General features: G+C 38.6%; 1 protein-coding gene across 2 annotated transcripts in view; it reads right to left on the reverse strand.

Moving 5' to 3' along the window:
* The window catches only part of Peak1 (pseudopodium enriched atypical kinase 1), a 227,302-nt gene that overhangs the window by 133,105 nt on the left and 67,232 nt on the right, over positions 1–26,965 (reverse strand). The gene's annotated exons all lie outside the window — the stretch shown is intronic.

Here is a 26,965-nt window from a genome sequence, read left to right on the forward strand (position 1 = left end):
CTTCCTTAAATGAAATGTCCTATCTCTCTATCTAGGTCCTGATCCTCACCTTCAGTAATCAGTAGCTGAACAGCAAACTTAAATAAACTGAAAAGCACTGTGACACAAGAGAAGGCAAACGTGGTTCACTGTCAACAGATCTCAGTCTGAATCCCATTGTGACTAAGAGCTTTTGACTTTAAGCAATTTGCCAGACCTTACAAAACTCTCATCATAAAATGGAGGCCTTATCTGGCTTTTTATCACCCTGTCTTTTCCATTCACAGGTCTCCTGCAAATACTGTGAAAAGGGCATGTCTTCTTTATCTTTGTCCTTTCTGTGTTACTATGGAAAGACTCAAAGTAGAAGATTTAATACTAGGATAAAGCGGAAAATTGATAAAAAGTGATTCAAGACTGAAAGAAAAAGGCTACACTGTGGAAAGAGAAAAAAAAACAACTTATTAACTGGATCAAACTCCTTCCTTCCATCTCTCGTTTAAGCCAACAGACCTCAAATATTCTTTTCCTATAGGAAGATGAACTGAGGAACATATGTAAGTGAAAGATGGCTGCATTACTCTTTAAAACTGAACATTCTTTAATTTACTATAGGCAGAATCAAATGTTTGCTTTTTCTACTTGAGAAACTTTGCCTACTCTTTGGTTGGTTTTGTTTTTTTGGAGGATCATACTCAGTACATACTGTGCAAACACTTTACTGTGGACTTAGTTTTGTCTTGTTTATCCATTTGTTTATTTTTGAAACAGGCTCCTACTATGTAGCTCTGGCTAGCCTGGAAATTGCCTTATAAAGCAGGCTGGCCTCAAACTTAAAGACATGCTTGTCTCTGCTTCCTGAATACCAAGATTAAAGGTGAGAGGCACCATACCTGGCTAGACCTGTTTTTTAAGCCAAGAGGTATTTTAGTTGGTTAATAAAACAAACAAAACAATATAGGCTAGGCAAGTAAGAGGTAATCATTTTCTCTATTATAAATAAAAATCATTGTTTACTTTACAAAACACATTCAAAGAATAGTATGCCTTTGCTAAAGATGACTTAAGTACCCAGAGCTACATGTAATTAATCGCAGATTTTACAAAAATCTAAGGCTAAACTTCTTAACTTCCAGGGAAACTGGTGAATGTTAAATTTTTTGGAACTAGGATAAATCAGGGATGGGCAGGACACAGTGGACAACAACTATGAACCACATGTCCTAAGATGCACAAACAAATCAAGTTTCACATGTAATTTTATTTGAGTCATGAAACCCTAGTCATGTATGCTGTGTATCTCTAAAGCCTTTTAGTAGATTCCAGGTTAGCTTATAGAATTTAAGTTTTTAAATTCTGGAGCCCTTAGCAATTTGGGAACCATGTAATACAAACTGCTAATCAAATAATGAAGAAATTAGCTAAGAAAGGTAAAAAAGAACTAAGAAAAGCCTTGCATCATTCAAGACAGAAATATCCCATGCCCATGCTATTCATCTTCTTATCTGCAGGTTCTAAAAATACAAAATGGAAAAAAGAAAAAGAAAACTACTTAGAGGATTATTTTAAGAATGAAATAAGATAATGGGAATTAAGTATTTAACAGTGTCTAGTTCATATTAAGTGCTCAAGAAATTATATGAACTGAAAAATAGTCCTTACCAAACTTAGGAAACAAAATCTAGTAATAAAGACATGTTTTAGGTGAAATAAATGTTGGCACATTTAAACATACTCAGTATCTAGTACTAAGCAATAACATACTATTCAAAGTGTTATCAAAAATACACTGACTAGTAACCTACAACATCTACCCATCTCATCCTAAATATACTTACTATACAGCTGTGAAAATCAATAGTTTAAAAGGAATTTTTTTATTACATCAAGCACTAGCATACGTTAAAGCCTTCAATGCCAGCCGACTCGGCTCACGCCTATATCTTCAGTTTCATTTCTCATCTCCTACTTCATCATACTTCAACCCCAATGAATCATATGTCAGTCCCACATACCTATCCTCAAACTGTTCTCTTTGCCAATATATCACACATCCCTTCAGTTAGTGGGAAACTCTTGTTTTTCAAACTTCAGGTTCAGAATTTCCTCTCCTCTGCAAACCCTTGATCATAGCATATTTCTCTATTTGTTAACCTCGAACATCACTGCAACAGGTACTCAAGAGACATAGCATTATTCCTCTATTTGTTAACCTTGCACATCACTGCAACAAGTACTCGAGACCCTCAATAAATGGAATGAAAAACAAGGCAAACTAACTCCAAAGCAGCAAAGAATTTACACACATGAAGCCAGTGAGAAAGGAAACTAAGATTTCTAAAAGTTTCATAGGAGAAAAATTCTTGGTCTGAGGAATCTAGTCAGTTAATTTTTCAGATTGTTAAAGACAGGAAATAAATATTTGAGTACAAAAAAAAACCCAAAAGTAGATGAATACATCATGAAGATGTATGGCAAAGTCTGGAGGGATGGTGCAGAACAAAAGTGAACACAAATACAGCTATCCTTATAGAGAGGCTTAGTCAGTGGCAAAAAATAAAAATATAGTAAGCTTAATTGTCAGTTTATTGGGGACTTTAACTACAAATAATTTGCATTCTGAATGCAGTATAAGTGAAGCATATGGATCCTTAATATACTACCCAGAGTATAGGACAACAGACCATGAAAGATAAAGATTAAGGCCATTTACCAAAAAATAAGGAGAAGAAACAAATGCTTTCACAGAAAATATACTGCTTGCAATGAAAACAGATACATACTATTCACCATAACCTAAAGTCAAACAAATAAATCAGCTACTTCAAGTTGAAGCATCTCTAAGTGTAGAACTCTCTATGTTTATTTTAAACGTTGCTTAATAAGGTGCCCAGTGCAAATCTCCTATACTGAGAATAAAGGTGTTTAAGAAACATATGCTGGGTGTCATAGTTAGGTTTCTAATGCAGCCATAAAAAAATAAAATAAAATAAAAATGACCAAAAGCAGCTGAAGGAGAAAAGGGTTTATTTCAGCTTACAGCTTGTAGTCCATCATCCAGGGAAGTCAGAGTAGGAACTCAAGGCAGGGGCCTAGAGGCAGAAGCTGATACAGAAGCCATGGGGAAATGCTGGAGGAATGCTGCTTACTGGCTTGTCTATCATGGTTTGCTCATCCTGAATTCTTACAGCACCTAGGACCAGCAGCCTGGGAGTGGAGTGAGGGTGATATCACCCACAGTGGGCTGTGCCCTCCCCACATCAATCACTAATTAAGAAAATACCTTACAGGCTTGCCTGTAGCCTGATCTTATTTTCTCAATTGAGAATTGGTCATTTTCTCAATAGACAGTTCCTTTCCCCAAAATGACTCTAGATTGTGTCAAGATGACATAAAACTAGCCAGCACACTGGGCCAGAGGGATAACTCAGCAGGTAAAGATGCATGCCAAGCCTGAAAGAGTCAGAACCAAGGTTCTCACATGGTGGAAGAAGAACCAGTTCCCGCCAAGATGTCCACTGACCTACACATATGTCTGTGACCCCACCCCACCATGAATGTAATAAATTTAAAACACAATTTTAAAGAAACACACATGCTAATAACGACAGGATCACTTTGGATCTTGTAGGATCAGGTGGGTTTTGTCTTCTCGCTTTTGATACTGAAGATGCCAATTCTCTTTCAGCTTTGCAGAAATATATATATAAAACTGAATGTAACTTTCAGTATAACAGGATATGTCAGAAAGTATGGGTAATTCTCATTTTGCATTTTAAAACACCCCTACTGATATGAGCCAAAATCAATGAATGAGAGGTTAAAAATCCTTTTGAGCTATTGCATTCAAGCATATTGATAGATATGAATGCTTTCATCCTAGTTCTAGATTATGAAATCTCCTTGCACATAAACACCATTATAAAATAAATTTCAGTAAGGGAATAGGGAATAATATTTCAAGCTTTCTAAAGAAATGCCAAGCAGAAAAGAAACTGGCAGTCCACCAATGTGACACTGACATGTTAGGCTTAAGTACACTGTGGATGATCATTCAGATGCTGCCAGTCATGTCATCTACATTCTTCAGTATTCTGTTTTATGAAGCCTCTCCTGACTCAGAGCATATGGAATCATTCACATGAGGTGAAGCCATAAATTATTAGGAATGAGTCACACATTTCTTCTGGTCATATTCTTGAGTATAAACTAAGACTAATGTCAGTAATATACAAATGTAAGGATGATTTTATTTAAAAAGTACGTTTTATGTATCTACACAGCTACCTCTTGTTATTGTGGTAGTAATAACAAACCAAGGCGCCTGTGAAATGGGAGGAGAGGATTAGGTTCCTATGAGCTGCTGGTCTTATGTGTGTATCTGTTTAAAGATGTCTTAGTCAATCCATGTTGCTGATTCATGAAAACCAAACCCACAGCCAGAGCCTACCTCATGACCGAGCAAAGGTTACTCAATACATGTGTTTCCTCCATGAGATGTATCATAGTTTTCTTTAGTAAGTAGTACTGCATAATACTCCAGCACACCCCTTGGGGCCATTTTAAACAGCAAAATCACTAATGTCAAGCACACACACACACAAATGTGAATACATGACATTAAGTAGACTGCAAAAAGAATAACTGTTTACTGTGTAAGAACTAAAACAGAAGGCAGATTGCCATCTTGTTTGACCTCAGCTGGGAATTCGCCATTAAGGATGATTCAAATTTTCTGTCTTTCTAAACATGTATATGAATACCTCCAAAAACACTGAAAGTACAGATTTGAGGATTATTGGTACACTTTAGTAAATAAGTAAATTTGGAAACACAGAGTCTGAGTGAGAATTGACTGTGCATGATATGCAGGCATGTGTGGCATGTGTGAGCATGTGCCATGTCTTCATATTGGCATACTGGATAACCTAACCTAATTCATCATTTACCCTTATGCCAGGTATGTTTTCTGCCACATTTGTTCCTCAGTAACACCATCATTTACTCACTCAAGCTATATGTGGGTCACTCAATTCTCCATATCCTAGTTGGGTACTAAATCATGGATTCTTCCTGTAAAAAATCTCCTAAAGTTATCTGCTAAAATTATCACCAAGGACTTCATTGTCATTTGAACCATCACTATAATTCTGGCTTCATGCTTTCTCTAATACTCTAAAATTACAGGCTGTAATATTGTTAGTATTTTCTTTTAAAACCCCAAACCAACCATAGTCCTTACGTCATCTTCTTTTTTTTTGTTTTTGTTTTTTGTTTTTGTTTTGTTTTTTTTGCTATGGGATATATTTCCATTCATGATTTGACCCCAAACCACATTTGCATACTCATTACTGATGCTTGTCTTGATAAACTATATTACAAGCACAGGGATCCTATGCACTTTTGAAAACCCTGTATACCTGCTGCTACTCCAACCAGGAATATCAAAGGTTCTTGCTGTGGCTCTTTTTTCATTTTCTGCTTGTCCTAAAGCCTATGCTGTTATTATTTCCTTGGTATAGCCTTTCCTGATCAAGTCTCCACCACTTATCAACTTATTCATTCTCTTCCCAGTGCTTTCACAGTATTTTCACAAACTTAGTTACAGGGCTATTAAGTTTAGCTCTGATTAAGAAAGTGGGTAAGTACAAAGTAGCTTTGTGGATTCCTTATACTATATTCCAGGCCATGCTAAATTTTCTTCATAGAAAGTAAGTTATTTAGTTAGAAATAAACATGATAGCTAACTGAAAATCCGATATAAGTGCAGCATAAACAATATGACATCATAAACAATATGGCTATTACCCCACACAAGATGCTCTTAGTAAGTAGTTTCATCTTAGTGAAAAGGTTCAAAAAGGCCAGCGAGTCCAAGGTTCTTTGTCTTCGCTCATGTGTGTGAATTTGCTACTTCAAAATAGTCTACTGCAGATTCAGGCATTGACTCTATACTCATGGAGGACAAAGAATGGGATTGGTCACAGGATTCTTCTTTTAACAGGAAAAACAAAAGTATTTTCCAATCTGCTCAGCCAATTTGGCTCACTGTCCACATGTGTAGGGGAAGTCAACAGTGTCTTGATAGCTAACTTCCTCCAGGGTGGAGACCATTTCCATTCTTTAGTGACTGATGCAGTACCTCCACAGAGGCGTGTGGTCTATGGACTGAGTGACTCTAATGAAGGAAAGTGCAGCAAGTACAGAGAGTCTTCTTACAGACTTTTAAATGTGACTTAAAATTGCTAGTGCTCTATAAATAGGAATTATTACTATTCTAGTAGTTTGTCATCTATCACCATGAAATAATACAATTATTGGTGTCTCTGTAGAGTACCAGACAGAATATTAAAAAGGAATCAGGAGGTTTGGAATTTTGTCTATACAAAACAATCTTGCTGACTCTCAGTTTATGTAAAAGACAATGCTTATTTCTCAAGGTGTTTCTAAGGATAAAAGAAATACAAACAATAAAAATACATATAGGAATGTATAAAATGCTATAACATGTGAATTATAAACACAATGGCTGTTAAGTCTTGAAGGGAAACCCACAGCTCTTTATATCACCTGTATAAAGCATCTAGCACACCAGCAACATGAGTTAGTGATTAAAGGCTAGCAATGTCTAGTATGAATGCTAGATACTACCAGATTATGGCTAGATGTGTTCTGAGCCTTGGACTCCATTCTTTCATGTTATAGTTAACTACATCAGTTTTACCTTATGCCCACACTTCATTAAGGGAAAAAATGCTTTACAAAATAAGGTCAATGTCTTGTTGCTGTTAAATATAAAAACATAGCACAGGCCGGGCGGTGGTGGTGCACGCCTTTAATCCCAGCACTCGGGAGGCAGAGGCAGGCGGATCTCTGTGAGTTCGAGGCCAGCCTGGGCTACCAAGTGAGTTCCAGGAAAGGCACAAAGCTACACAGAGAAACCTTGTCTCGAAAAACAAAACAAAACAAAACAAAACAAAACAAAACAAAACAAAAAAAAAACCAGCACAATTTTAGAGTTGGGTATGAAAAACAAAATAAATAGGTTAATAGAAAACTATTAAGTTCCAATTCATCAGTTGATACTAATGAATGAATAGTACTAAAGTAGACCAAAGTTCTAAAGCACTCGTAGGTTTCATGAAGTGAAAAGGGAAACAGCAAAACCACTCAAGTACAAGTTCTCCTATGCCCTGAACACACTCGACCAGCGTATAAATAGCAACTCTCAGCGTGGCCTTGTGGCTCATTCACACAGATCACAGTGGCCGTTGGAACTATTCTCATAAAAACAATCTCAATGGTCTATTCTCCAAGTTTTAACTAAGCTATACATCTCTTCAACTAAAAGAATGTTATACTAAAATAAGCATAGTGCTTATAACATAAACAAGAGCTAATGCTAAAGAAAAAGAAAAGCTCAAAACCAATAAATTCTCTCTTGAGCACTGTAGTGAGGATTGAGCTGGCTTCACTGGATTTGGACACAGATGCTTTCAAGAAAAACTCAGTCCCCTCTGTCCTCAGAAAGTTAAGAACTTTAACTTATTATTACAAACTCACCATGTATTCTGATTCATTTAAGAGGAAACTATTCTCTGTATAAGATACCATGGAATTATGAAACGTTCAAATGAACTCACCTTAATACAAACACAGCCCTGAAACAGACTGTAAACCAGCGCACACAGCACTACATAAAGCATCATGAGGTCACAAGAGAACTGAAGAACTCCAAACCCTGGAGGAGACTTATCTGACAGGTATGTCCACAAGAGGAACATATGTTTCAATAAGTCAAAAGTGTCAGGAAAGTACAATTAAGCATATGTCTCAGAGTCAGAGCCACCCAGTCTCAACTGCATAGACTTTTATTTTTAAAACAGGAGAAAGAAAAAAGTTTTTCCTATTTTATCTGTATGCAGAGCTCTGTCAGCTACAACTTAAACAAAGAGCCTTTTTCTTCCAATGAAAATCTGGAGTACCTGGAATAAATAAATTTGTGAATGTGTTAATATTTATAAAATTAAAAGTTGTGATACATTTAGTGTAAAAGTTATTTTAATATTTAATTTTATAGATGAAAGGGGAAATATATAAACTTAAAGAAACTGCTTTTTTTAAAATACTTTTTATTTTCTCATTAAAAACTAAGAGAGGGCTGGAGAGTTGGCTCAGCAGTTAAGAGTACTTGCTACTTTTGCAGACGACCTGGGTTTGGTTCCCAGCATACACATGGTGGCTCATAACAATCTGTAACTCCAGTCCAGGGTATGTGATGCCCTCTTCTGACTCCTGAGGGCACTGCACACATATGGTGCACATACATACATGCAGGCAAGACACAAACAACTAAGAGAAGGCTTAGGGATATATCAGTGATAGAACATTTACCTACAGTGTGTTTGTTGCTAGAGTTTTCCTGCCTGGCCCACAGTCAGGACAAATCTCTCTCACCTGCCAGTCCTACAGCCACTCAGACCCGACCAAGTAAACACAGAGACTTATACTGGTTACAAACTGTATGGCCGTGGCAGGCTTCTTGCTAACTGTTCTTATATCTTAAATTAATCCATTTCTATAAATCTATACCTTGCCACATGGTTCGTGGCTTACCGGCATCTTCACATGCTGTTTCTCATCGTGGTGGCTGGCAGTGTCTCTCTGACTCAGCCTTCCACTTACCAGCTTTATTCTCCTCCTTGTCCCGCCTACACTTCCTGCCTAGCCAATGGCCAATCAGTGTTTTATTTATTGACTAATTAGCAACACATTTGCCATACAGAACATCCCACAGCATGTGTTGGATTCTAGTTCATCGAATAGCAAAGAAGAGAGGAGGATAGGTGGGTACCAAGGGAATAAATTAGAGTCGGTGGGAAGTAAATGGGCCACTGGGGAAATAACAAGGATGCCTTATTTTCTTTGGCACATGAGTTATACTCTCACGTAAAAAAATTCTGAAAAGCTAGACAGTAACCTTAAATTAAAACAAGTTTAACTTTTTAATAGTTCATGGAAAGAATCATGAATTAATGGGACCAAGTTTTTCTTAAAACTGAAAAAGTGAAGATATTACAAGGAAAGGAAAGGACACATCCCTCCCTCTCCCCATCACTTTCAACCTTGGCTCAAGCACCAAGTACTACAGCATAAAACATACCTAATGAGATTGATTACTGTCATCAAAGATCAAAATTTCAGCTTAGTCTCAAATGGCCAAAATTAGACATAACCAGAAGCAACCAGGTGTTTTTTAAAAAGGCAGATCGAAAAGGATCAGACTGTGCTCCATGATCATTTCTACTTAGGATATTAGGATAACAAGTTGAACTTGAAAAAGTTTAAATGATTCGTAGTTGCTAAAATTAAGTCTCAAGATGTACACAGAATGGTAAATCTTCCATGTAGCAGCTGACTTGAAATCTGAAGTTGAAAAATTACTAGATGTTTTTTCTTTTTAAAAGATTTATATTTTACTTTTAAATTATATGTATGTTTGTATGGGGAAATGTGCACATGAGTGTAGAGTGGAGGCCAGAAGAGGGTATTGGATTCCCTGGAACTGGAGTTAAGAGATGGTTGTGAGCCAACCAACCTGGGTTCTGGAATCAAATCAGGTCGCTGCGAGAGCAGTATGCACTCTTAACTGCTGAGCCATCTCTTCAGTCCCTCTACTTGTTTTTTTTTTTTTTTTTTTTTTTTTTTTTTCTGAGACAGGGTTTCTCTGGTGTAGCTTTGCACCTTTCCTGGAACTCCCTCTGTAGTCCAGGCTGGCCTCCAACTCACAGAGATCCCCCTGCCTCTGCCTCCCGAGTGCTGGGATTAAAGGCATGCACCACCACCTCCCGGCCTCTCTTCTAGGTTTTTAACCTAAAAAGTCCTGGTGATAATTATTGTACAGAAAGCAAAATGCTTCATAAACTGTGACAAGACAACAAACAGAAGTAGGTATTCATTACAAGTGTATTAACAGACAGCTGTTCCAGAGACTGTAATTACTCTTGCTCCTCATTTTCTGTGATAAATTTCAAGCAATTATTTGAAAAGAAAATAAATGGGTTGAATCTACATTATTAAAGAAAGGGGATTGGCGGGGGGGGGGGTGGATGTTTAAAAAACATATGGGTTTTTGTTTGTTTTTTAAGACAGGGTTTCACCATGTTGGCCTGGTTGGCTTTGAACTCACAGAGATCCACCTACCTGTGCCTCTAGAGCGGTGGTTCTCAACCTTCCTAATGATGCGACCATTGAATACAGTTCCTCATGTTGTGGTGACCCCCAACCATAAAATTATTGTCACTGCCACTTCACAACTATAATTTTGCTATTGTTATGGTTGTAATGTAAATATTTTTGGAGACAGAGAAATGTCAATGGGGCTGCAACCCACAGGTTGAGAATCACTGTTCTAGATTAAAATGATTTCATTGCAGGAGGTGGTGACACACACCTTTAATCCCAGCACTTGGGAGACAGAAGCAGGTGAATCTCTGAGTCTGAAGCCAGCCTGGTCTACAGAGTGAGTTCCAGGACAGCCAGGGCTACAAAGAGGACCTTGTCTCATGAAACAAAAACCAAACACCAAAACAACAACAAAAGATTTCTCCTATGACTGAAAATTATAAATAAGGCAACATAGAATCTCAATCTCTTTCTACTTTGTAACCAGATACTGAAAGCACAGAGCATATAGTGAGAGCTTTTCAAATGGTAATAGGTTTTAAAATGGTCAGTAATCACGGCAATGACACTGCATGCCACACTTTCTTAAATTGCGGAAAAGAAAAATGAAACTGATCATACATTGAATGATTATTATGTTCCTTCCCCTTTATACGATTTCAAGATTAATGTGAGTTTTATACTATATTTCAAACACTTTACTGAGTAGAGAATAAGACTTGAATAATATAGGCAGGACATTTATTTCCCTCTTAATAAGAAATGATCAGTTTTTGGTTATTCAACATTTATTGCATTCCAAATATTTACTGACTCTACCGAATTCTAGGTACTTGAACTGATTTTTCAGTCATTTAAAGAATGTAAGCACTATAATTTTTAAGATCTTAAGGCACTATTAATCACATTATTTCACAGAGGTAATTTCATTTTTGTTACTATGGTTTAGGTTTTCTAATTTTAAATATTAAAAACTCAGCCATCTTGGCATGGGAGCACATGTAATTCTAGCACTGGAAAGAATGAAGCAGGAGGATCATAAGGTCAAGGCCAACCTAGACAATACAGCAAGTTCCAGACCAACCTGAGCTATAAAATGAAACCTTGTCTCAACAAAATAAAGTAGTAAGAACAGTCAGCCATTTAAAAATGGGCAAGCAATTTCAGTGTTACTATTTATTAGAGATTCTATTTATCCTCAGTTGCAGCTGAACAAAGCTAATGTACAGCCAAGATATATTCTTGGTTTAGTAATGATTAAGAGAGAATAGTCATTGTCATTTGTTTTTCTCACACAAGAAACATAATAATGTCAACAGTATTTTACCTCAACCTGTCTGCCTGGCATATTCTGAAAAGTGTCATATCTTATGTTTAGCATCCTTAATTCCAACTTTAAAGAGCACCAGTAACTGTCCTTTATCGTAACTCTTACCAGACTCTTGACTGCTAAATGGGATATAATGGCTTACATGGTCCTTTAAAAATATCCTTTCTGGAGGGCAGGAGAGGTAGATGACAGGTCAGCAGGTAAGAGCCTGTACTGCTCTTACAGAGGACCCGAGCACCCACGTCAGATGGGTCACAGTTGAAGCCTCTGGCCTCCACAGGCACCTGCATTTACCTGCACATACCCCACCCCATCTATACAACTAAAAATAATTTAAAATAAATAAAAAGTGAACTATCCTTTCTAAAATAAGCACTGTTTCCTTTCACTTGTTGTTCCTAGGTTGAAAATCGTGCGTGCGTGCGTGCGTGTGTGTGTGTGTGTGTGTGTGTGTGTGTGTGTATAATGCATATACACATAAAACAAATTTTATATATTTTGCTGTTCCTGGTTGAGAATAATGCATATATGTGTATATGTATGTGCATATATATATGTGTGTGTGTAGATAAACACACACACACACACACACACACACACACACACACACAAAAATGGAAGCAGGTGAAATTGTATAGAGGGCAAGAAGGACAAACAGGAGGAAGGAGAGGTGAGAAAATGGGAAAATGGGATGGTTATATTCAATATACAACCTGTGTGAACAATTCTAAATTCAAATTTTATAATCTATATGCATTGAGCAATGGATGAGAGCAGAAATGGTATACATAGACTTTCTATAAATTTATTTTATTCGACACTGGGCACTGTCCTCAATTAATGTACTAAAATCAAAGTCAAATTGAAGTTCCTTCCATGCCTCTAAAACCTCCCTCCTCCACGCTCCCTTGATGTTAGCAGGTGGGAAACTGCACCCCCAGGCCACTGGGCAGCAGCACCTACGCAGAATGCAAGGCAGGATGAAAGAGGGTGGAAAAAGGTGCTGGCCGACACCATGCATCCCTTCCTGCGCCCTTTTCCCCTACACCACTGGCTCCTCAGGGAGCGGCCAAACTTTCCCTTCCACCCGTGACAATGCGGTGAGCCAACAAAAAAGGAGTAACATCTAAAACTCAGACACAAAGTCCTAAAGATTTTCTGCATAATTTTTCTGACAAAAAATCTGTCACAATCTTTTCTAAATTGATTTTTATTATCTTAGTATTTCCCTTTAAAATCCTTCAATTTTCATCAAAGTCTAGGGATTTTTACATAATCATATATTTAATGATTTCTGCCTCTTATTCTCTCAACTCATAAGGGCTTTTATTGAAAACTTTTAAAACAATTTTAAAAACACATGAAAGTTCAAAAGTATCAAGAATTCATATGAAGTATGAAGAAGATTGATCCACTTGATGGCACGCTGCTGATATTACATCCTATCAGTCTAAAAGCTTAGGTTTCTCATTCTTCCAATAAAGATACTCTCTCCAATATCAGTAACACATTAAGGTTAAAGTCAACACATTAACCTACCCTGTAACTGATATGCCCATTCAAGTTTTACTAATGTCTTCTGTAAGAAAAAGATCTGGTCAATCATTATGGCTGGCATTTATCCGTCATGTTTCTGTAGCCTCCTTGTACCTGGAATAGTTCTTAAAATTATTCTGGATTTTCGTAATCTTTTAAATTGGAAGACTACAGGCTAGAATGCAATTCTCTAACCTTTCTTCAAGATTAGATTTTGGTTATGCATTTTTAAGGAGACGTATCAGAGAAATAAAACTATATTCCTACACTTCATCCCTTCAAGTAATACATACAGCATTTTGTTCCTGACTAGAGAAGTATTTTCCAAGTTTCCTCTGACAAATTTGTCTTTCTTTCATAATTGATATTTTGTGAGAAAATTCATGCCTATGCAAAGCCAACAAATTTTACCCATTAATTTTATATCTATTATTATTTTATATATAAGCTGGTAATACTACAATGGCTTCCAAATGATTTTTCTAATGCCCTTATTCCCTTTCTTTGCCCATTAGTTTACTGTATCACTATGGACTTGTTGACACTGAGTTATCCTTTGGTACTGACTTACTTGACACTCAAAGAGGTACTCAATGTGTGACCATCAATGCAGCTTTTGTGCCATTTTAATGTAAACCCTTTTTCTTCCTTTGAGTCTTTCCTTACTTTCTGATGCAGCTGATGCATCTAATACTTCTTATCCCAGTTTCCCTGCCTTAATCAAGTTCTTCAAGCACAAGCCCAGACATGCATGAACTCTCTTTCAAGACTTTCAGAATTATTCCAGAAGGAAGGACAGTATGAAGAGAGCCAAACAGCTCTTTGTTGCAAACGGTAACTTAACAGATGTCTTTGCACTCACTTCCCCCATTTTCTAAGAGGATGTATTTTCTCACTAGTGTCATTTACCTCAATCAGTGAGGCTGGCTCTCTTGAAGGAAGAGAAGGGCACTATCAACAGGCAGACTTCCCCCACAACAAGTTGCCAAAGTAAGGAAATTCTGGAGTTATAATATTTGGGGATCATTTTTATTCTTAAGGAAAGCATCTTCTCCTTTTTTCTTCAGATAAAATTGAGTAGTTTTAAATATATTAACAAATTGTGAAAACAATGTATATCGTTTCTATGTGTCCCACACTCAAATCCCCTATTCACTATCAACAACTAGTACACTTTGGTCACAATTAATGAAGCCACATAAATGTATTATTACTGAAGTTCACATTTTTTACTTAAACCTCCCCATTTTAGCTGGGCGGTGGTGGCGCACGCCTTTAATCCCAGCACTCGGGAGGCAGAGCCAGGCAGATCTCTGTGAGTTCGAGGCCAGCTTGGGCTACCAAGTGAGTTCCAGGAGAGGCGCAAAGCTACACAGAGAAACCCTGTCTCGAAAAACCAAAAAACAAAACAAAACAAAACAAAAAAAACCTCCCCATTTTTCCCGATATCCTTTGCCTGTTATAGGATCTTAGCCAGGAGTTACCATTATATTTAGTAAGTACATTTAAACTCCTTGGGTTACTCTTGGTTGTGACAGTTTCTTGGATCTTTCTTTTCCTTTTTTTTTTCTTGTGTCTGTGGAGGTGTGTGTGTGTATATGTAGGTGTGTTCATGAGGGTGTAGGTGTGTGTATGTTGTACACATGTGCTTGTGTGCATACACAAAGATCATCACTGGGTGCTTTGCTCAGGAGCCACTGACTTTGGTTTTTGAGGCAAGGTCTCTTACTGGAACCTGAGGCTTGCCAATCAGGCCCATCTCTGCATCTTAAGAACTAGGATTACAAGCGCATGCCAGAGCAGCCAGATGTTTGCTGGTTCTGGGGGTCAAACTAAGTCCTTATACTTGTGTGGCAAGCACTTTACCAACGAGGTATATCGCCCCAGCTTCCTGTCTTGGTTTTCATGACTTCATTAGTTTCTTGTGGCTTTTGAAATAATTACCAAAAATTTAGTGTCTTAGAAAATAAAAATGTATCTTTAGACACTAAGAAGGCTGAAGGTCCCCCCACCCACGCACACACATACACTGCACACAATATTGTCTATAATGCCTCAGAAGTCTCAAGGGAAGAATCATCCCTTGACTCTTCTAGCAGTAGCTAGAGGCAAGACCAGAGCTTGACATCAACAAAAATTCCCAACAAGGACAAAGAGATAATTGTTGGAGTTTTCTGGAAATTAATCTGAATAGTGGATAGAGTAATATAGAGAAGGGTCAGGTTGCAGGGAGAAGACTTAGAACAAGACAGCGACTTATAAATACTCTAACCTAACCACCTCTATTTATATAGACTAATTATTATTTTTTTTAATGTAACAATGGAGTTTATTTCACAAATTAAAGCTGCTCTGAACTTGTTTTTTTTCTCCCAACAGTAAGTGATGGACACTGTGCCAGGCTGGTACTGCAGATACACTCCTTAAAGGATGCATTTCATTCAATGTGGGTGCAACGTGGCTTACTGAACAGGCTCACATATGATAAAGAATATAGACTATAGTTTCATTCCCCATTCCCAGTGGAGCAGGAGACAAACATTTCCACGAGATTTAGTGTTCTGTAGACTTAGCCTTAGAATCGGAACTGGAAGGTCCCATGCATCTACCTGTTCCTGGATACCCAGGCCAGGCCTGCACACCACACACGTAGAAGTGGCTTTATAAATACTGATAACATGAATGGAGAGTGGCAGATCACCTCTGATAGGGAATATTCCTTCCTCCCACCAACAGTGACAAGGGGTGTAGGAGGGGCAGGGCAGATAGAAGTGGTCATTTCAGCCACTGGGTCCCAGCAGTGATGAGCTTCAGGCCACACCACTGCTGCTGTGGTGAAGTCAAAGCCCTATGCCATCTTCAATGACAGGCAGGCGACACCCGGGCTGAAGGTAATCTCTTCCTTCAGAACTCTGACTCCCACTGCTTAACCTCCTACAGAGCAGGCTTGCCACAGAGGATGACTCCAGCTTGGGACTGCTCTGATAAGAACCAGCCATATCAACACAAGCGCCTCATGTTCCTTCTCCCAAGCCTGAACTGCTAGGAGACGGCCATTTCTTTCTTTCCCTGTCACCTCTAGCACCACCTTGTCAACACCTACTCCTAATTCTCAGGGACCTGTCTCTAACAGGAACCCTCATCCTGGCATCTTTGGTGATGACAAGCTCTGGTTCTGTGACCTGCCTGAGTCCTGATGCCCCAGGTGAATTTTTTCTTTCTTTTTTTAATTATTTTTATTTCATGTGCTTTTGTGTTTTGTCTGCATGTATGTAAATGAGGTGTCGGACTGCCTCTGAAACTGCAGTTACAGGCAGTTGTGAGCTGCCATGTGGGTGCTGGGAATTGAACCTGGGTTCTCTGGAGAGCAGCCAGTGCTCTCAACCGCTGAGCCATCTCTCCAGCCCAGCCCCCAGGTGAGTATTAAGTCTTGGAGGAGGCATCCTGTCTACACAGCAGGACCACATTTCCCTCTAGTCCTCTCAGGAGATTTGGCAGTATTGCCACAGTGTCCTGTGTCTGGAGAAGAAGGCTGTCCTTGAGCTCACTGCAGCACACACAGTAAAGATCCACTGGGTGGTACCTACCACTCCTGCTGAACCTACTGGCACCAGGATCAATCACAATCCTGGACTAGCCAGGCAGCCAACTACAAGCTCTACTGCAGGCCCCCCCAGGAACGGAGCCCAGGAAAGCTGCTCCTCTGCCACACGACTGAATCTTCTTCCCCTGAGGCTTAACTACACTGTAGGTGGTGTAGAGCTAGTGTCCTGGACCCAGGCTGGCCTGGAAGAACAAGGTATCTGCCATCTCTCTCTCTCCAGGAGATTCCTGGGGAGAATCTGGAACAAAGCACTGTTAGGCCCCATTCCACAGATGTCCCCAAACCCCACCTCCTCTCTACACTACTTTTTCCCAGGAGGCTGCTTCCAGGATGGTGTCTCTCTAGTAGTCACATGATGATCCAGCTATGGTCTCCCAGAGAAAGCAGAACATAGAGTGAGGATGGGATGGGGAAGTTCTAGTCCATTTTTTTAAATACGCACAAATGTCCGGGAACTGAAGGTCAAAGCATTTGCACCCTGGATGCATAGTCCTCTCAGGCTAGTGAACAATGCACTCAGTCACCAACGGTGGGAGTTTAGCACAATGTTCCCTTTGTCCCTGAGCTCATCTTAATACCTCTTCTCAGACAGACAACTCAGCCCATCAGTGAAACTTTAATGAGTACATGCACTGTGGAGGTACAATGGGGTCTTCTCTGTACAAGCAGAGTCAGGAGGAGGCTCGGAGTCCATGTCGTTCAATCTTCTACAGGTACAGAAGTACTTCTATGGTACAGCAAAGCTAGCTATCAAGTCAAGACTTGCACTCCTCCAGCCATCGAGCTCTACATAGCACTGCAGGCACCCTAACTCTTAAAATTTTCTTCCTGCACAGCCTTTAACTTGGAGTTGGGAGAGAGATTACAGATTCAACTCAGCCCTCAGGACAAGAAACAAATGAAGAAGACAGGGCAAAAAAGGCAGTAAGCTAAACCAAAGAAGGATAAGAGGCACAGCAGGATGGTGGAGCCATTCCAGAATCCCAGGAGCCCTAGACTTGACCTGGAGGCATATGGGTGAAGTAGTTCAGAAGACGGGGTTGTCAGTGCAAGGTGGTGGCTATGTTGCGGTGGGCTTCAGAGTAACCTCACTGGAGGGTGGTGGTCCAGATCCTCTCTAGGGGGAAATTAGGAGGGGGATGGTGGGGTCGCTGATGATCCATCATGGGGTCCTGCTCTGGCTCTCTGCACTTGTGACAGAAGAGCTTCACCAGGCCACAGATGCCAAGAGGGACACCATGATCATGAAGATGAATGACAAAGATCCTGAAGGGGGCCATTCCTAGAAGGAATCAATAGATTTCAACTATTTCAAGCCTAAATTCTGTTGGACTTCAAGGGAATTCTGAGGACATGTTTTCACTGTTTTTCATAAATCGTTTGATTTACCTACATACAGCCAAATAGCCTGTGAGGAACAGAAAAGGGTAGACCATGGGCACCAAATACTTTCCTATGCCATTAGAAATACAAGTACATCCAGAAAAAGAATAGTTGTGGCCGTTTAAAATCCTAGGAAATGGTTGTGTGATAGAATTTGGTATTTGTATTTTGAACTGCTTATTCATCCCTTTATAGACTAAATGAATATTATTTTGCCTCACTGGCATTTTCTTACATCTTAGCTGCTTTCCTCTGGCATCTGAAACTCAGTTTCAAGGTTGAAATATATTATCGTAATCACAGCCAACCAAAGGCATCCCAATTCAAGCTCTCCATAACTTCATGCTTCACCTGTCTATTGCTTCAGTTAATAGGCAGCTACAAGAAGAATATGTCAATAAATCTAAGCTTACAGATTCTATGGCTACCACAACCTCACACTTTAAGGCTTTTTGTTAAATTTGCTGTCTTCACACTGTATTATACACTATAAAGGTGACAAGTATGTGTCTTCAGAAATTAAGTGACTTTATAAAACTCAAGTTTCTGAAGAAAGGTTTTACATATTCCACCTAAAAAATTCCCCAAGTCTATCATAAAGACTTCTATTACTTCATATTTCTTTAATTACTTCCCAAAACCGATGAAGAAAAATAACAAACAGAAATATAAATTATTTATACTACTAAGCCACCACTGACCTTCCTGCCTTTTTCAACTAGAACTGGAGGACTAGAATCATGAGGAATAGCCAAGTGAAGTCCCAGGTCTGATACTCAGTCTACAGCATTAAGTACATCGTGACTTACTGGGGCCTTAACTTCTTTGTAAAATGAGGAAACTTGACAGGATCATCAGTAAGTTGTTTCAAGTATCAACAATCAAAACTTTAGCTTCTAATAGTGATATTTTCACAAAGTAAGAAGGACGTTTATAAAAATACTGCCAAAATAAAGGATCTAAAGAGTCGCAGTAGATCATTAAGGAGAGCGTGAAGTAAGCAATCTGTGCATCAGATATTTGAGTTAATAAGATGTTGGCACCATAGTAAGAACATTCCCTTGAACTCTGTGGTAAACAGCTTCCCTTTCCCTCAGTCCAAATATCATTTTCTGAGGAAGTTTACTGTTAACTATGTCTTCCAGATTATGGCTGCACAAAATTTATTTTCCATAAAAGCATTTCACAGAACTGGAGAGACGGCTTGGCAGTTAAGAACATTCATGCACTGTTCTCCCAAAGGACCAGAGTTCAGTTCCCAGCACCCACATGGGGCAAATCACAACTGCCTATAATTCCAGCTCCAGGGGGATCCAACACCTCCAGCATTCATGGGTACCTGATTCATGTGTGAATACTAAGATGAATGCACATATGCATAATTTTAAAAACATGAAATAAAAGATTGAAAAAAGCAACAACACTGCACTCAGGAGGCAGAGGCAGATGGGAGCTCTGTAAGTTTGAGGCTAGCCTGGTCTACAGAGTGAGTTCCAGGATAGCCAGGGCAACACAAAGAAACTCTGTACTGAAAAACAAAAACAAACAAATATCTTGAAGAGGCAATAAAATTTGTTTTTTATATTATCTTTTTAAGTCAGAGCATAAAAGATGTCAATTGACTGTGCCTTTTAGCTTTTACACAAACTTCCCTACCTCAACAGAAGGGCAATTTATCAAGGGTTCATGTATACAAAATGTAGAAGTTCCATCACTCGGCTCTTACATTTTGTGTACAGAAGATTAGAGCATTTATTTTGAAAAACCTGATGGAAAATATTAGATTTTCTTATTTTACTACATCCTTCATAAAACTTAGTGAGTGCTGGAAACAGAGTAACTAACAAATATTCATATACAAAACATAAATCAAATATTAAAAATGTAAGTATTAACACAGTATAATTTAACTTTTAAAGTATGCTACATTTAAAATGGCTATTTTAATATAAGCTTTCATCTATCAGAAAAAATAGGCATAAGTTTACACCAGTGTGGCTTAATCTCTCTGAGGCTCTATGACCTCATTTGTAAAACTGAAACCAACTTTACAGAGTTGCTATAAAGGAAAGCAGTGTCCACTACCCATGTGACCCATTATTCCTCAGTGTAACATCAGGCATAATAGAGATAAGGCTTTTTCCACTTTGCTTCATTTTCAACATACTCCTCACTTGTATTGAAGGCCCTGATCACATTCTAGTTAATAATGTATACGTCTCTCAAATATCAGCTTCACTGTAAGTGGTAAGAGGAGGAAAACCTTCAGTGTTTTGAGGACAGACAAAACCCAGTTTTGATAGTTCGTTGCTTTTCTAATGGCACTATTTATGGCATTGAACACTGAGGTTTATGAAGCAGTAAATAGTTGTTGTGGCTGATCAAGTATTTCTGTTTCACTTCACATATTCTGGTACCACTGACATTACCCCTTAACTAAATGCTTATTTATGCTACCCCAGGCCTCTTCTAGTCCTGTACCTGACAACAAATATTGCAATGCAGGGAAAGCAAAAGTATTGGAGGAGATATTGTTAATGCTGAAACGTCTGCTCAAAGCCAAGACAACAAGATTACATCATGTAAAAGTTTTACATTTTAAAAGATAAAAAAAATCAAAGCAAAAAAAGTTCATCAAAAGCTCTCCTTTGAAAAGATAATAAATTCTAACTTAAATGTCTGAGTTTCAGCACAAATGAAATTGCAAATATTAGATAAAAGAAGACTCCTTTTCAGTGTGTGTGGGGGGGTTGTGGTGGGGGTGGTGTATTCACATGTTTGTGTAGGTATACGTGTGTATGAATGTAGGTGTACATGCAAATATGCATGTGGAAGCCAGAGGTTAATATCAGGTCCATTTTATACTCTCTCTATCTTATATTTTGAGACAGGGTGTCTGTCACACTGAACCTGGAGCTCAAGCATTCAGATAGGTTTGCTGGCCAGTGAGTTCCAGGGATTTGCCTGTCTATGCCCTGCGGTGTTGAAGGTTACAGACAAATGCTGCCACATCTAGTTTTTATGTGAGTGCTAGGGACCTAAACTTAGGTCCTCATGCTTGTGTGGAAGGCACATTACCAACGAAGCCATCTCCCAGCCACTTTCATTTTTCTGTTAGCCTCTCTCGAGTTTTTTTTTTGTTTTTGTTTTTGTTTTTTGCTATGGTGGTGATAGAATCCAGGCCTCACACATGCTAGGCAAGTGCTTACCATGGAGCTACATCTCTAGCTCATTTTTCACTAGAAATATATAAATATTTACAAATCATGTTATAGTTTTCTTTTGATACTATTAGTATAGTACTCAATTAGCAAAAAATCATAAAGCAGAAAAGTGTATCACAATAAAGACAGATTACATCTTGTCTTGCTTATAGCGTTTACCCCCAGAGTACCAAAAAAGTTAAAGAAGAAATTATTCTCGAGTCTTTGTGGTTCATATAAAGTTCAGCTGCCACCATTATTTTTGACTCTCCTAATTGAAAAGAAGCAAACGGGAAATCTTTACTTCTGCAGAGACAGAAAAAATGACTTATGAGGCTACCATAAACTATAATTCGTACAGAAACTATGCTTTCTAGTAAGTAAAACTCCCCACCTTTACAACTCCAAAACCAACAATCTACATCCATGGGTGGCAAATGTAAAATATATTATATGTATAAAATGAGTAGCTGATCAGATTGAAAACGATAGCAATATGCAAATTTAATAGTGTAATGAAGTGAAGGAAGTGGTCACATGGCAGGTCAGTCGTCACATATCAGTTTCTATTATCCAGTTATTCTCTATCTGTACCCATTTAGGTCACCAGGAGAACTCGCATAAATAGCCTTTTCTGATTTGTGAGCCAAATACAAAATAGTATCTGTATTAGTTACCAAAAGGTAACTAATTACCAAAAGCAATGAGAAAACTCATTGCTGAAACAAGGCATCTGGTAAAAGCGTCTGAAGGGAGGGAGGGTTTGTCTTGGCTCACAGTTTTAGGATACAGTTCGTCATGTGGGGAAGGCACAAGAGCAACTTGAGAGCTAGGAGCCAGAGAAGGAGGAGGACTCCAGGGGCCAGCCACCCAGTTACAGAGCAAGCCATGGAGTAAGTGTAAGCAACTGGTCCCATGACACCAGCAGTCGGGAAGCAGAGTGATGAATACTAGAGTAGAGATAGCTTCTTATTCAGCCTTCCAGCCCCAAAGCCCAGTCAACGGAACAGTGTTATGGCCACTTAGGGTGGCTCTTCCCACTACAATGAATGCTCTTTAGAAACTCCCTTGTTGTAGAATATTATTTTAAGGTGTGTTACTTTTGTTTATGTTGCATTTGTTTAACTCTGTGAAGCTGTGTTACTGTGCCTGTCTAAACACCTGATGGTCTAATAAAGAGCTGAATGGCCAATGGTGAGGCAGGAGAAAGGACAGGTGGGGCTGGCAGGCAGACAGAAAAATAGGAGGAGAGTTAGGAGCCAGAGAAGGAGGAGGACTCCAGGGGCCAGCCACCCAGTTACAGAGCAAGCCATGGAGTAAGTGTAAGAAGTATGAGAATGGGAAAAGCCCAGAGGCAAAAGACAAATGGGATAATTTAAGATAAGAAAAGCTGGCTAGAAACTAAGCTAAGCTAAAGATGGGCATTCATAATTAAAAATAAGCCTCCATGTGTGATTTATTTGGGAGCTAGGTGGCGGGCCCCCAAAAAAGACAAAAAGAAAAAAAAAAAAACACTCCCACACAGATAAGCCCAGAGTTTTGTCTCCTAGGTGACTCTAGATCACGTCAAGTTGACATTAATCATCACAGTATTTCATAGGTTTTCACAGCTAATTTGCTCCTGTATGTTTTTGATTTGCCATTAAAACCTATTAATGTGCTTGATATAAATTCAATATTATTTGTACTAATGGAAGAGGACATAGTAATAATCTAAAACATAAAAAAATTGCACCTTTTGGAGGGGTGGGAAAAAAAGAGAGATAGAGGAGTATGGAGGAAGAATATGCTTAAAATACAATCTATACATGTACAATACTTGTGGTAGTTTGAATGTAATTAGCTCCCATAATCTTATAAGCCCCATAATCTCATAAGGAGTGGCACTATTAAGAGGTGTGGCTTTGTTGGAGTGGGTATGGCCTTTTTGGAAGAAGTATGTCACTGTGGAGGTAGGCTTTGAGGTATTCTATGCTCAAGATACTGTCTAGTGTCTCAGTCAACTTCCTGTTGCCTGCAAGATGTAGCACTCTCAACTCCAGCACCATGTCTGCCTGCACACCTCCATGCTCCTTGCCATGATGATAATGGAATGAACCTCTGAATCTGTGAGTGAGTCACATCAATTAAATATTTTCTTTATAGGAGTTGCCATGCATGGTGTGTCTTCACAGCAATAGTAACCCTAACACAATACTTCAAAAATATAATTAAAAAATTCACAATTATATAGGTATGTATATGTATACATGTATGTATGTATATAGAATGCTTAAAGAACTTAAACCATGATATATGAGTAACTAGGTCTATTCTACGTGGCAAGAATCTACTTAGTGAGGAGGACACAGTGGCTATCTTCAAATATGTGATTTCTCATTTCAAACAGTGGCAAGCCAAGGCATGAAAGCTGTAAGCAGGCTAGGGTTGATTCATTATACATAAGACTATTCAGCTATAATGCTACAATAGGATTAACACCTGAGATATATTTAACCTGTCTTATTTTCTCTAAGGACATTTATAATTAAATATCCAATAGGTTTTTGTATTTTTCTATTTTAGCAAAATACATGTCCACTATAGGAAAAACAATGCAGATAAACTTGTGTGATGTCATGTCCCATAAAATTTTAGGTGTTTTTATATGCAGCCTTCCGGTTATATGTATATCTACTCATCTCTCCACAACCTTTTCATCACCTTTTCCTAATGCACATATACACATTCTTAGATTTCAACTCAAAAATTACTATCTCTGGGACTGGGGAGATGGCTCAATGAGTAAAGTGCTTATCATACAAGCCTGGGGAACCAGAGTTTGGATCCCCAGAACCCACATCAAAATTGGCAGGGTGTGTGACAGGTTGGGCAGTGGTGGCGCATGCCTTTAATCCCAGCACTCGGGAGGCAGAGCCAGGCAGATCTCTGTGAGTTCGAGGCCAGCCTGGGCTACCAAGTGAGTTCCAGGAGAGGCACAAACCTACACAGAGAAACCCTGTCTCGAAAAACCAAAAAAAATAAAATAAAAATAAAAAAAAATAAAATTGGCAAGGTGTGGCAGCCCACCTGTAATCCCAGGAGACACGAGACATAGATAGGAAATCACCAGAGAAATCTGGCCAGCCAGACTAGCCCAAACAGCAAGTTCTGGGTTCAGGAGACCCCGACCTGAATATATAAAGCAGAGAGCAATCAAGGAAGACATCGCAATGTCAATCTCGGGCCTCCACACACACTAGCACACAAGTGCACACACACCCATGCATATGCAAAAAAGCAGATGCACAGGTGCAGCACATATGCAAAACTTTACTTTTTTCTTGGTTCTCAGGTCAGGTTACATCCCGTTGCTAGGCACTTGCATGCCTCTTACTAGTTATCCTATTTGCAATCAAATAATACATTGAGAAATTAATCATTATTAATGTCTGTCTTCCCCATAAAATTAAGTATTATATCATTACAGGTTCTTCAGTATGGTATTATCTTGAACATAACAAGCATTTATTGGATGGTAACTCAATAAATTTTATATATATATATGTATATATATATGCATATATATATAGTAAAATAATTATGTATCTATTAAGACCTATGTACAGCTATGGAAAATGTCTGAGATATCTAAGGGGAAAAGCAAGGTGTAAAACAAGATACATATCAAGTTCCTGCTTTTTTTGTTTCAATAATAACAAACTTACTGTATGAACAAAACACAAGGAAATAACCACACAATAGTTCATAGTTGTGGCCAGAGGCCCCTTGGAGCTAAATTATATACAGGCAGTTGTGAGCCATTGGATATGAGTACTGATAACCAAACTTTATTTACAAGAGTAGTACCCACTCTTAACCACTGAGCCATCACTCCAACCCCACCTTTAACCATTTTCATAACATTTCAAACACTGTTTAAGTAGATTTAGGCAAGTATTTCTGTGGTCTTAAGGGAAAAAGGTAGGATGCTTCAATAGTGATCAAAAACAAACAATGAAATCCCACAGTATAACTATAGATATATGTAACAACTCAGTCACTATATAACCCCTTTTATATTGTTGGATTCTCAAAATCACAAAATTTCAGAAAGGCAGGATAAACATACACACAAAAAAATCTCATAAGGAAACGTCTTACATTAGGAGTTCACAAATGTTTAATACAGAATAGTAACTCTTAAATGGAAAGTGATACTGGAGGGGAGAATTTCTAACACAGGTGTTCACCAGTGGAAAGAAATCTTAGGCAGTGAACTCCTAACTGGAGGATTCGAACAGAAAAGATGGTTTTCTTAAGTGCAATATGGTTAAGAATGATTCATGGCTTACTCCTAGACTACTCTCTGACTCTACCAAACTTATGTCACAATTCAAAATCTATCCCCTCCCTTCCCAATGTGTGTGGGGGGGTTGGGGGTGCAGGTACCAACTTCTTCCCATACGTTCCCTAGAAGACTTCTTACTGCCAACAGGCCTTCCAAGCAGGTACTTATCAGAGTGGGTATTTGGTTTCCTGGACTAGAAAACACCTAACAATGCGGCCAATACTCTATATGCTTTCTGAAGATAACAAAACTGAATTTAATATGATTTGCCAAACCTTGACCTTGAATCAAGAAGACTAATAACTAATGGGCTCTGGGTAGGATGGTCTTCAGTTGTAACAAAAAATCTTAATCATTTTACCTAACACTCAAAAATTTAACAAACACCCTGACCTAATGATCTCCTGTCACTTTATCTCTAAAAATAAATTAGACATACCTTTTAAACTTCCTCTTTAGCCCATAAAACCTCACACATTGAAAAAGAAAATGTGGGGGCAGTGTCCAATTCTAACAAATTGAACATAAGCAATAATTTACCCCAAGGAGATTTTTCAAAACAAAGCATATCCATATACTATCATAAAACTCAAGGCTTTGAATTTTTTAGTGATCTAAAATTATTTTTATTCCAAAAGAAGCAAAATTATTGAAGAGACTGGTAAATAAGATTATACTTAGTAACACAATCATTAGCTCTGAAGTGACCAAAGAGTTTGTCGTTTATTTTGAAAGTTCCTAAATAAAGGAAAGGAAACTAAAAGTGGCTGCAAGTGCCAGACTAGGAACTTTTGATGGGTACACAGAAAACTCCAGGAGGGCTTATGATCCAATGGGAAAAAGCATACTTCAGCTGAGAAATCCAGAACATAGAGATAAAAGGTTCTTTGAAGTATTTCACCTTGAGATGTTTGAAAGAATAATAAAGGATAATATCAACCACTTCAACTAGCCAACATACAAAATAACAATTCTGGATAGAGACCTTTACAGCTCTGGGTAACATCAATCTCCCTCAAATGGTTACTTCTACCCACAAGGCTGTCTTAACTGTCTTGAGATAACAGGCCTCTAAATAACAAGTAACAGATGCACTCAAATCAGAGCAGAGCAAATTCTATCGCTGGCTGCATCACTGTGATGAGCTTTACTATTTGCTGCTGTTATTGACTTTCTTCATTTACAAACAGAAGCAAACGGAAAGTACCCTTAAAGGTCAACAAAACAGCAGGGCCAATAGAAGGTTTTACTAAGAATACCAAGTACCACCGGGCAGTGGTGGCACACGACTTTAATCCCAGCACTGTGGAGGCAAAGCCAGGCAGAGCTCTGTGAGTTCGAGGCCAGCCTGGTCTACAGAGTGCAATCCAGGACAGACACCAAAACTACATAGAGAAACTCTGTCCCCCCGCCCC

The sequence above is a fragment of the Peromyscus eremicus genome, chromosome 7, assembly GCF_949786415.1.
Source record: "Peromyscus eremicus chromosome 7, PerEre_H2_v1, whole genome shotgun sequence".
NCBI lineage: Eukaryota > Metazoa > Chordata > Mammalia > Rodentia > Cricetidae > Peromyscus > Peromyscus eremicus.